The following is a 13,696-nucleotide window of genomic DNA, read 5'->3' as shown; positions in this document are numbered from 1 at the left end:
AGAACTCTCCCTTACCATCTATTGGTTACCTTTAGTTATAGTCGTTTTGTTTTGTTTTGTTTTTTCAGAAAAGGCAGGATGTTTGATTCTTTACTTTTATTTACCAGTTTTCAGAATAGTGAGCATCCTCCAAAGACGATCAAGGAGTTTTGTGGTGTTTTTTTTTTTTGGTTTTGTTTATTTTGTGTGTGTCTTTAAGAACTCAAGGATTTAAGCATATTTTCCATATCTCAATCCATTATAGTTTGTTTATGCTCAAAATGCTCCACTTTTGGCAATAGGCATTGCTTTGGATCTTGGCGATGAATGACACACAATCATATGAGTGTTTACTTTCCCATATGACTAGGAGCTACTTTCCAGAACTTACAAAATGATTTTTCTGAGTTACTTAAGTCTGGCATTTTATAGAACAAAATTAATGTTGTGACTGGAGTTTAAGAGGACTCTACATTCTACCATGAAGTCCAAGTGTCATGTAGATGGTGGGAGTCAGCTCCATGTGGTAGAGGCATTTCTCGTCAGCTTGTCATTGGTGTTGCACTGGTCATGGTTTTCAGATGCTGCAATTCCTAGTATGAGGCTGCTATGACTTTTATTCTACAAGACTAAGGTTAGAAAATGTCATGTTCCCACTACCCAATATGCAGCCCTCCTAAAAAAATAACATCTATACCTTCCTTAACCCTCATAAAAAGGGAAGTAAATGAATAAAGTAACCATGAACCCACAAGAACAAAATAATTGCAAGAGACAAGGACAAAGGGAAATGCAAGACTGATGGGAAAGGGAAACCCCAGGCTGACGAACATGTTCCAGTCCAGATTAGTGCAGGAGGATGAGAAAGGACAGAAAAATGACACATTTCCTAATGTCTGAGCATACTGAGCGAGCCTTACTGTGCAGTGAGAAAGTATGAAGAAGAATGAGCGATAAATAGGTAAATAAAAAAATAAACAAAAAAAATTTAAGGTACTTATTAACTCTAAAAAAAAACAAAGTTATTCAAGAAAGGAAAATCATAATACCTCACCTGGCTCTGCGTGAATAAAATTGCCATAGTCATAGTAATGTAAATAATCTATTAATAACCAAAATTGTGATATAACTATATTGAAAGGGGGGGTAAAGTATGTGTATGTGTGTATGTGAGAGAGAGAGAGAAAGAGAGAGAGAGAGAGAGAGTTGAACTTTAATTTTGCATAGTAAGAAGTCCTTAGATAATATATAAAACTCAAAAACTTCAGAAATAGTAAAAATACCTTATTTAGTATTATGGGGGTACACATGAGAAGAAACAGCTTAAAAAGTTGAAGGTGGTTGTTCCTGGGACGTGGGAATCTGGAGTGAGAGGTGGGACAAGGGGTTTCTATTTTCATTTCTATTTGATGTTTTAAATGATGTATCTATGTATATTTATTAAGAAATGTTTTATTAAAACTTGTCACATTTCTATGTCTCTCTAATTCAAATAATTCTGCTGCCAGGAAATGAATTTCAGTCATGATTTGGATTTATCCCCCTCCCTAAGGTCATGCAAGAGATCCAGATGGTCTTGTGTATTCTAGAATATATGGAGAGGGTCCTCTGGTCTCTGATGCATGTAGGCCCCCACACCTCGCCCAAGCCTACAGTCTTCAGTTCTTGGACCAAACCTGGGCAGAGGAGTCTTTCACTGCTGCCCTCAGATCTTCACTTCTCTCAACACCTCTCATCAGAAAGGTCTTGTCACCTCTTGGGGCCCCACATGGAGTGGACTCCATGCCACCGCTCACAGAAGCTGAAAACATAGGTAAGGGCTCTTTCTCCACTTCCTTTTTTTCCTGGAGCTTTCCTTTCCCCCTTCTCTTATAAACATTTAGAAACCCAGAGCCTATCCCTCTTTACTGTAGGTGGTGGTGGTGAGAGACCGTACCAAAGAGCACCTAGGGCGTGATGTAGGCCCTCCCCCATCACCTTCGATTCAAACAGTTGATATCTTTCCAACGTTCTGTAAACTCTATGAAGAGATCTAGCCTCCGGACTAGAGCTCATTGCCTCTCACGTGGCCCCTTCTCCACTGCCCACCCTCCAACAAAATTCTGCCAGGACAGCCTACTGTTAGCCTTTTTTTTTTTACTCACGGTGTTACATTGTAATATTTTACTTCGGGTTGTACTTGTGTAATCTGTGTATTGTTACAATTTTTATGGTAATTTTGTTTCTATCCAATTATAATCACCCAGTTCCCTTATTCCCTAAAGGAGTGTGATAAATGGACCCTTTGCCTTATTGACAGCCAATTGTAAGGTAGCAGTTTCCAGAGGTACATGTATGTGCACATCCCAGGAGTACACGTGGGTGAGGGAAGAAGATATGAGGACTTCTATTCATATGTTTGCTTTTATTTTTGAGTGTTCTCTAATGTATAGAAAGTATACTTATAAACAAAAAACTTACATATTTTGGGGGTGCATTCTCAAACTTTTTAAAATTGATAAAGTATGTGATCTGAGACATTTGACAAATGCGTTCTAGGACAACACTGTCCAATAGAAACATAAATATGGGTGACGTCCAGTCACGATGAAGGAAAAGGATTTGCAGGAAGGTAAGACTCTTTAGGAACACACGTATGATGGCCATATCCTTGCTTACTTAAATCCTTTTCACTGAGTAGTCAGAATCTAAGGAGATGTGGCTCACCACTAACTTTGAACATTAACAATTTCATCCTGTGAGGACCACTAATTTTGTTAATACTGATGATGAATATTCTTGCTAAGAAGTCTTTTAAATTCTACTAATAGACAAGTGACTTTGTTTTTTCCTATGATTGCCAAATTGATTTTTTGTAATTAAAAAAATAAGCTTTTATTTATTTATTTTTAAAGATATAAATGTAAATGTGAACCACAAATGTGAGCTCTGTATGTTACTTTAGGTCTTCCACGGCCACAATTTTAAAATGTAAGAAGGGGTAGAATTAAATTTAATATATTTTATTTAATCCAATGTTTAAAATATTCTCATCTCAATATGTAATAAATATAAAAATTATTAATAAAATATTTTACGTCTTTTTTTTTAACTAAATCTTCAAAATCTGGTGTGTGTTTTACAGGGACAGCTCATCTCAACTTGAACTAGTACATTGCGAGTTCTCAATAGCACACGTGGCTTATGGCCGCCGGGTTGGACAGTGCAACTCAGGGTATTAGAGGGCATCTGAGATGCACCCTGACTTTAGAATTGCTTCTAACAGTGCAGACATCCCGGGGTTGACACAGAACTGGACCTGCTTCATATCTGCAGCACACCTGAGATAGTTACGAAGAGAACTACCCAGTTTACTGAGTATCTTACTCCACGCTTAAGCACTTTTATGTCTATTTCATTTCATTTTCTGGCACCACTTTGAGATAGAGATTATTAAACCAAATAAAGATGAAGAAACAGAGACTTGGGTTACAGAATTAGTTAGAACAGCAGCCTTCTTCATCCAAAGCCCTGAACGCAAGATTCTTCGGACCCACATGCCATTTCGTCTTCTAAAAGCTTCTGAACTGTTCCACTCTGTGTTGTGTAATGCCATTACCTGTTGAGACCGCTTTCACAGAGCAAGTGAACAAAGCCTGTGCAGTCAGATCACAGGGCAGTCACGATGCTCTCCCCAACCCCTAAAAGTGCAAAAAATGCAGATTTTATTTCAGGCCACTGGCTGCCCTCCTAGACTCTCCAGCTGTGCACTGTCAGGTTTCCCAGCGTGGCACTTTCCTGGTGAGGCTCATTTATGTGAAGTCAATCTGCAGTAGATTAATTAAACACTGTATTGATTTTCTATTCTCTGAGGTACTTCTAAAAGGGTTGTATTCTTGAAGTCCCTTCTCTGAGTTAGTAGAACATTTCCCCTTTGTAAATGTGATACTCAGAACTTTTATCACCATCCTGCCACTCACCCCCACCCAGGCATCACCTCGTCCGGAAAAGCCACTATCACTTAGCATAAAACCTAACTTCTGCTTTTCCCAAAAGACAGGGCAAGAAAATGGGGAAGGGCGTCCTGCTGGTTTTCAGGTCATGTTGATTTAACACTTCATGATTTATGCATACTGGCAGTCTTGCTTGTAGGTTTTCATTTTTGCATCCTGCTAAAATTCCTTGCAGGGGTGTTGCTCCTCTTAATTAGGTAATGTTTGTAAGGCACGTTACAGATGCAAGTGCTATGTTAGTGCTAAATATGAACATTTGGGTATCCTCAAGCTGTCCTTTGTCTGTTTGCACAGGGGTTTTCAATACATACAAATCGTGAGAGATCTGAATTTGGGAAAAGGCTGGGGTATTCCCTTCTACATTGTAGATTATTAAAATATACCATACTTGGGAATCAAGAGTGGTAATAAACACAGGGCATTTTATATTCGCACAGGTTTCTGATCCTAACAGAACAGTGCTTTCCCCACTTATTCCAAGTGCTATGATGCTGGGGAGAAAGGAACCCTCCCTGTGAATTGTGCTGCCTTATTGGTAGACCCTTCACCTTCCTGATATGTTGCAAGTAATCAGTCATTTTGTTGTTGTTTAGTGAGTGGGCGACTGAAACAATTTAGCTGCATTTCCAATGTGTCTGAGTAGGGAAAAAGATTCATTTAAAATTATAGCATGCTAAATTAAGTGTTGAGTAAATGTCTCACTAAGAAACATTTTAAATACAAGTTTCATTTGCTTTCACTAACATCTGAGTCACTAAATCTGAGTTTATCAAATTTCTAAATTTGTAACAAATCATGTTAAGCATTGTTATTGAGGTATTGATGTCAGTGGCCCATCTTTGAACACAAACAAAAAGCTTTTCTTTTAGAAGAATGAGTGGCTTTCCAGTCTTTATTGTTTTATAATCCTCTGCCTTTAAGCTAGGTTTATATTCTAAAATAAGAAAACTGCTAGAAACAGAGCAGAGAAAGTTTCAAGCTTCTGTTTTAACAGCGAGGATTTATGAAAAATGTGTCCTATCTGGTAACTTTCATTCTTTTTATAAATAAAAAATAAAATATAAACGTACAGTTTAAAACATACTTTATACTTCCTCTCAAATCCACAAAATGGCTGTTACTTGCAAGTAATTTACAGTAACGTTAATAAGTTATTTTGGCTGATCCAGATGTCATTCTAAGACTATAGCAAATTATCCATCTTTTAATTGCTTTTAAATGTAAGAAAATTCTAGGTTTATTTTTAACAATCAAAATTCCTCAATGCTCCAACAGGATCCTCAGTCAATGCAAATTTACATATTCATCTTCGAGTCAACTTGTTTTTCTATAATTAGTGCAGCTGTCACCAAGGAGCTACATTCTTGTGGGCAGGTAGCTATGGGTACAGCAGGCAGGCTTCAGTCAAACATTTCCTTTTAAACCATCCATCAGTTTTCTTCCCTTATTTCACCTAAGTTGGGTTCTGTAAAGAAGAATCTATTTCCTACCTAACAGATCTTCCTCTTCAAATTTTGACTATAATTCCATAACTTACAATTCCTTCTCCGGGTCCATTTAGCCAAAAGATATAAATAAATGAGTATCTAAAGAATTTCTTGGTCAGGCCAACTTTTAGCCTACATACATGATATTTCTCTTTATAGCTACCATATTTTTATCAAAATAGATCCTCACTTCAAAATGTAATTATATTGCTGTTAAAAACATGGCCAAGCCACATTATAAATACAATGACAAAGCAAACTTCACAATAGCATCGTAAATATCTAGCTTTACATTGTTCTGGTATATTAGTCTTTACACTGCTTTTCTCTTTCGTTTTTGATATGATCTTCCTCAGTAGTGCTATATATTCAGCTTTTTTATTTTTTTACTGTCTATCATTGCTTCATTGTAATATTTTTTTAAGGGCTGAGTAGCTAACATTTTGAATCATCTAAATCTTCACTATTAAATTTTCCCTTAAAATAACAAACGGATGAAGGAAAGTCTAGTATTGATAGAACTTAGTGAGTGCTTATTAGTTTCTGCTAGGTACTGTGGCGTAAACTAGGAAGTATATATGTGCCACAATACTTAGGAGATAATAAGATATTCATTAAATATAGACCAAGGGTTTCTAACTGAGGTGGGGAAAGGGGTGCCAGATCACCTCCATATAAATTTCCACCATTACAAGGCTGTTGACATATGTGTTAAGTGACAAGTGAAGGGTTCTGACTGAGTGTATTTTATGTCTATATGTTTTCGGAATTGTCTGAGCCGCAGAAGATTTCCAGCTAGAGAGCTCCTCCCAAGGAAAAGAAGGTGAGACGAGAGGGTGAGGCCCCAGGTCCCTAACGCAGGTACAGTCTTGAGTTTGGGGAAGCCCAAAGTTGAGTGTCTTCAAGTGTGAAAGGCACAGCTTCAAGGAGGCCACACAGCAGTCAACCAGGAGGGAGGTCACATGGAGACGAGAGAACAAAAGAAGAGACAAAAGTGTTAAAGCCAAGGGGAGACCATAAATGGCAGTGGCCTGGGCCTGGGCGTCAGGACAAGGGCTCAGAGCCCCCATTCTGTTGTCCACAGTAGGAGGAACAGAAGTGGACTCACGAGACACATGAGCCAAAAGGCAAGGAGTCCAGCACTCAGCTGAATACGGAACCAGGAAATTCGGTTGGCAGATCCTGGTAGTAAGGAGTGACCGTGAGCCTGAGGCAGGGCCATCCTGACTGGGAGTGGGGCACAGGGGGAGACCAGTGGAAGGAGCTGGAGTCCAGCTGAGCCCGGAATCACGGAAGGTGGTCAAAGCAGGACACAGCAGCTGCAGCCGCCAAGAACCAAGAGGGAGTTGTGCCAGTGACTGTCAGTTCAGGACTTCCCACCTGATCCATCGAAGCCTGAAACATGCGCGTATGCTGACGCTGCTCCAAAGAACAGTTCAGAGCTTCTCATCTGACTCGACTCAGTCTGAAAGAAACTCTGCCATAGCATTGTGGAGGCTGCTGGCAGGCCACCAAAATTTATTTGCCTCTTCTTCCTGGGTGCGCAGCTGGCTGACATTCCGCAGCTTCCTTCGCTTTAGGGAAGGCCACAGGACCGCGTTCTAGCCAAAACAATGTGAGCCTATGTGAGGCAAGTCACTTCCATGCCTGGGCTATAACATCTCCCAAAGGAGGCCTCCCAGCCTTTCCCCTTCCTATACTTTGAAGATCGTGGAGCCACCACAGCGGATTCCCTCCCAGTTCTGGCCCTGGGGCATCTGTCCTGGACTGTTAGGAGAGGAAGATGGAAACTCCCATCACCTTACCGGTCTATTTGTTAGATCAATGTAGTCTACCCTAAGTGATACTCAGTGTGGCCAGAGATTCCCAGGGTTATTATAGAGAGAATGCCCCAGGCCATCGCCCTTCTGTGTATGATGTGTATGACCACCCAAGCGTACACATGGAGACTGTTTCCATGGTAACACTAGGTCCACTAGTTTGCATATCTGTCCTTTGTTTGGAACATAGAAGATGCTTCTATAGATACATAGCTCTTTCACATAGGTGGTGTGAGAAATGACAGTTAGGTCTTCACACCTACACCTACTTAACCTACCAAAAGCAATAGTTTAGTACAGTCCACCATCATTTATAACATGTCTTTGCCTGATGTCAGAGGGTGAGAAAAATAGGAAATTGGGAAGAGGGAATCATACATGACTTGTGTCAAGGCAAATTAATAAACAGGGACATTGTAATATTACTCCAGGTTTTAAAAGGAGACAGATGCTCTTTTAGGTCCCAAAGGCCCACAAATCATACTAGCAGGAAGAGTATCAATCTGAATGTAGACCCAGAGATGTAGCCGTAGAATATTAATCCTCACAATGCAAGATGTCGGATTAAAAAAAAAAAAAAATAGAAGTCAATAAATTAAAAAACAAAACAAACAGAAAACAAAAGCAGGGCAATTGCAATTCTTTCCTCCCCTCCTCCAATCCCAGAATGCCTGTGTTTTCCTTACCCATCTTAGCAGCAGAGATGGGCTATGAGGTAAGAATAGCAGGGACTTATGTGGTAATGGAGGTGGGGACAGGGATGGTGGGGAGAGAGGAAGGGGGATTCTGGGTGGGACATTCTCTGCTATTTTAGCACCCACATGAGGACACCCAAAGGCCTGGTGGGTGAACCCCTGCAGTTGTATAAGCTTCTAGGGACAAGGATTCTAAACTACAGGTGCAATGCCCCTCTTTTCGTCGCCACCCCTCCATTCTATCATGAGGAGCCTGGAGGACAAAACTAGTTGAATATTCTTCTGGGTTCTTGGAAGCTTTGAAAGAGCTTTAGAACTAGACCCTCCACATCCCTGGCCCACAGCAAGCACCCAAGTGACCTCCAGGGAGCTCAATGCAGAGACAAAGGACACAGCGCTTAGGAATCAAGGTGGTAGAGAAAAAATGAAGTGAAGTCTCCCTCTGTGGACGAGAGAGAAGGTGCAAAGCGTCCTGTTTAGCGCCAGAGGTCATCTTGAGAAGTCATCCCTTCATGAGCTCCTCCTTCGGGGGTGGGAGAAAGGGGGATTAAGGTCCATAATTCCAGAACAATATTTCCCAGACTTGCCACCTAGATGAAACTTGATTCCGGTGGTATTTGAGTATCTCTGAGAACCAAATCCATCTTCAAAGTATGAAATGTGCTGCCATTGAGGATTTTCAATAGTATTCCCCTGGTTAAGGCAACAGAGGCAATCTAAGAATTGCCTTTGTCTTCAAGAGAATCTGAAATTCTCCTGTCCTAAATTCTTATTGAACAGAAAACTAATAATCAATTAAAATTAACTTATGCTTCTCAGTCTCTACAATATTTCAGGAGTCTCCTTTCCCTGGGTTTCCACTTATTACCTGAGCAATTGGGGCCCTTCTCTGAAAGCTTCTCTAAAAGCTTGCATCAGTGCTGGGGAATCCCACAAAACCCCAGTATGATTCACCTTCCCGACTGTAGCACAAAGTTTCTCTAGCCTCAGGTCTGCATTCAGTGTGTGGGTGAAGGCCTTTCCCTAGTGCTGTTTTCCTAACTTTATTAAAGCATAAAAATGATCTACGTGGTCTGTTCACGATACTGGTTCCCTTAGACCCAGCTCTGCTGAAGCAGCGAAAGTTTCCTTGCCAACCTCTACTCATGGAGAAACCACAAGCCAGTGGGAACTCTCTCTTTCCAAAGTACAGAACTAACAATTGTTCATTCATTTATTTATTTATTCATTTAATAAATATTTCTGGAGCGTCTGTGTGCCAAGCATTATTCTAGGTGCTGGGACTGTGATAGAAAATGAAATTGACAGGTCCCCTGTCCTCATGGAACATACAGATTGGTGGAAGAGACAGATGATAATAAAATAAACCAGCAGATACATAATTGTACATTGTGAGAGATGCCGTGAAGAAAAAAAATAAAGTGCAATGATACAGATTAGTGGAGAGACCCACTAGATAATGTGTCCTTAGGTTGTCTTCTTTATGGAAGTGGCACCCATGCCTGAAGGCTCTCAGGTGCCCACCATGCGGAAGGGGGAGGAGAGGGGCGAGTAGTTCAGACATGGGGCAGGAAAAAGACTGATAGGAAAGGACAGGCTTTGGTGTTTGATTGGACGTTGGCTCTCTGGGTCACTGAGACACTGAAGTTGTCATGGATGTCAGGCCTTAGGGTAGAGCAGTGAGCCTGGTGCCAAATCTTCCTCAGATGAAAGGAAAGTATGTTAAATGACAAAGAGGCCAAGACACCTAGCATGAACCCTGAGGAAGTAGGGTTTTCATACATAGGCAGGAGTCACATTATGCTGGGCCATTAAGGGACCAGGAGAAGTCTAAATCCTGGGAACCATCAGGAGAACGTGAAGCCTCCATGTGAGAGGGTGGCAGGAAAAGCAATGTGCTCAGGGCATAGTCAGAAGGGGAGGCAAGTGCAATGAATAGACTGAGAACACTGATGCTCATTTACCCAGGAAGGCGGGTCCCAGCAAGCGCGGGGGGGGGGGGGGGGGGGGGGGGGGGGGGGAATGTTAAGAGGGGTAGAGGGAAGGTTGAGCTGGGGAAGGTGAGAACAAAGAAGATTGGGAGGCTACTTCCTGGAGTCACATCAGCATGGTCACCACAGATAAGCGGCATATGGGTATGCCTAACTCCAAGATGTCTGTAAGAACTAACCCCAACAGTCACTCAGTGGATGAGAGGTGTGTGTGTGTGTGTGTGTGTGTGTGTGTGTGTGTGTGTGTGTGTGTGTGGTGGAGGACACCTTAGTTTCCTGGAAATCAGTAGCATCCTGGACTTTTGGGTCTGAGGGAGTCCTGGTGTTAGGTGGGGAGGCCAGCCCCAGGATTACTTCCCTGGGCAGGTTCATACCAAATGTTAGACACAGGAACAGTTTCTGGTGAGCTACCACACAATTCTGAGTGCTTGAAAGAATTAGGTCCTGGGCTGTCCGAGAAAGTGTATTTCGTAAGTCTGTGAAACGGGAAGCTCAAACCATGGAAACACAGAGGGTGACATCATAGAAAAAGGCTGAGAGGGTTGAGTCAAAACAGACAGTTGCAGAGAAGGGACAAAACAGACCCGCAGAGATGGCCATCAAGGATTTAGTTAGAAAGGCTAAGTTTGAAAAACAGGGCGTTAGTTGTGTGTAATTTCGCAAAAGGAGACTGAGATTTTAAAGCAAACTTTATATATAGTCTTGAGAGGCAATAGGCACTGCAGTCATATGGACCTTAAGTAAATTACTTAACTTCCCTGAATCTCCTTTTGTTGCATCTGTTGAACGGTGCTGATCGTACATGTTAATACAGGTTAGTGGTTCTCAAATTTTAACTTGAGACTAGCCTGAGATGCTAGTTTGAGGTCCCACCTACAGCGATGTCATTCAGCAGCTCTGCAGTGGGAGACAGAGGATGGTGAGGGTGACATGAGAGTGTGCAGCACGTGCCTGGCCCGTCGGCCATTGAAATTCACAAATCCTCTCTCTATGGGTGGACCTAACACGCAGGAGCCACTTTCTTTGGGAAACTTAATTTCCTTTGGCATCACTGAACATCAAAGCTTACCCTTCTATTTCAAAATACAAAAAGCAATTCTTATACTTTTAAGAATACTTTGTAAATGGACGGCTTTCATACTTCCTAGTTACTCTTACTACCTAGTTACAAGGTGTGGATGATAAAGTGGTGTCAACAACACAACGAATCTAAAAAAGTTGTTGATGAAAAACCTGTGAAAGAGAAGGTGTGAGGTTGTTTAATGCAACTTACTGGCACATTGTACAATCAATTATTTTGGGCAATGAAACAAATAACTGCCTGGAATTGAGGCATGGCTGAAATTAATTTTTAATGGGATTACCAGGAAAATGTCTTCCCTTGGCAAACTGATGTTTTAAACTATTACCTCCAACACAAAAGTGTTTAGTGTTTGTGAAACAATAACATAGTCCCAATTTCTGAAATCATGTTTTTAATGGATAAGCTGAGTGTCTACAAATGTTCGTGGGTTAAATGTGTGAATGACACTTTTAAATGGAATGCAACATTTAATATAAAAGTCCCACAACTAAAGAATGTGGACAATCTCTTGGGCTTTGTTTAAATTGAATACCTCTGTATCAAAATGATCAACATTAAGCCCTTGTTTTATTTTCAGCTAAAGGTATCCTTCATAGATGGAAAAGTGCCCAGACAGCATGAAATCTGACATGACTAGACTCTTGCTTGCTTTATCCCCAGTGTAGATCACACAGTAGGTTCTCATTTGTGTTGAATAAATATGGAAGGTCTAACACCCAGAATAGTTAAAGCAGGCAATTCTCCTGGGGTGGCTGGTTAGCTCAGTTGGTTAGTGTGTAGTGCTAATAACACCAAGGTTGCTGCTTCAATCCCCACATTGGCCACTGTGAGCTACACCCTCCTTAAAAAAGAAAAACAAAAAAAAGCAGGCAATTTTATGAAAACTTGCCACACTCTCAGATAACACATTTGAGATTTCCTTCAGATGAGCAATTCAACTGGTACATTGATTTTGAATAGTTCTGTAAAATCAAAATACACATGATCAGCACTGGTAAGATCTTGGTACCTCTTGGCAATCAGCCTGTAGCGACCTTATGTAGTAACTACCTCCTCCAGAGGGCTAGGGTACAGGCAACTCGGACCTTCCTTACAGCAAGACTGGCCCCTGGTGGTGGTGAAGCGGATAGAACCACCATTCTGAGAGAGAACCAGATACACTGCTGTCTTCCTCCATTTCCCTGTTTTTCAGACATCACTAGTTGGGACAGAATGTTAATATTTATTTTAATCATAGAATATATCCCCTACCTAAAGGGATAACATTCGCACAGACTTTTGTTTTAAACTGAAGCCAACTTCCTCGGAATGAATTTATTCTCTATATCATAAAATAATTCCTTACAATAGAACTTTTTCTAAATCCTGCAGAATCAACATAGTGCCACAAACATTGTAAAACCTCCAATAAATACATGAATTAGAAATGTTACCTTAAAGAAAGCATAATTTCGCAAACTAGCAAGTCTTTGGCGTACTGATTTAGATTTCCTCATTAAAATATTACTTCAAACTGGGTAAACTTGAGTCACCGTCCACAAAAGCATATATCCTTTCATGATCCTTCAATTTCTAAATCTGATTTTCAAAAAAAAAAAAAAATCTAGAGTTTCTAGAAAAAATTTTACTCAGAAAACAACTTTCTGTAAAAGGCCATGAGACGTGTTTTAGAATTAGGTTCTTGTACTGAACTACCTTTACATGATTTTACTCCTAAATAAATTATGAATAATGTAAAATGTCACCAAGCATAGCCACCCACATTGCAGATAGTTTATATTACGTAAGTTTTAAATCTGGTTCCACGGCACTACCTCTAGAAACGCAGCACGTCCCTTTTATGGAAAAAAAACCCAAAGCATCTAATTTTTTCAAGGATTTTGCTAGGGTGTTTCAATGGGCTTTTTTTTTTTTTTTTTTTTTTTTTACACAATTTGAATTTCTTTTTGACGAGCTAAACTGTTGGTGAAAATTTAAGCTAAAGCTCTCGAGTCTAGCGAATGCATTTGTCTTGGGTTATAACTTTCAGCTATCCTGTGAAGGGTCATACTGAATAAATGCTTAATTCTTAGATACTTGTAATTTCATTTTCTTCAATAAAAACATTAACAATAGTAATTGGAGTAAAAAGACAGATAATGCCTGTAAGGTACAAATTGCTACATGAAGGTAAATTTTACTGCCACATTTAACATCCAAAAATCACTCTAAAATTCTGAGCTGGATTCATTTTAAATAAAATTTCAATGATGGATTGTACAAAATCTAATCGAAGCAGAACCATCTGACAATTTTCTTTCCTATTCCCATGTAAAGTCCAATTCATATTCCTGAGCTCAAAGGCCAAAAAAATATATATATACGTATATACATAGTGTATGTTATGTACTACGTATATATAGGTATCTAAGATTTTATTCTTATTGGGCATATATGAATTCTGAAAGCTTTGTGGAATCTACCATAAACTTGAAAAATGTCTAGCATAGATCTATTACATGTCAAGTAAAACTCACGTTTCATTGGTGAAGCTGATAAACTATCATGACCATATCATGTATGTTTTGCTGCATTTTTTTTTATTTTATCACTGGACTATTTTTTGTGGAGGTGAACATCTTTTTTAGTATGTGTTTTCCATACTGAAT

The sequence above is a fragment of the Rhinolophus sinicus genome, chromosome 17, assembly GCF_057876585.1.
Source record: "Rhinolophus sinicus isolate RSI-liver-muscle chromosome 17, RSI-T2T, whole genome shotgun sequence".
In the NCBI taxonomy this organism is placed as follows: Eukaryota; Metazoa; Chordata; class Mammalia; order Chiroptera; family Rhinolophidae; genus Rhinolophus; species Rhinolophus sinicus.
Note: the sequence above shows the minus strand (reverse complement) of the source record.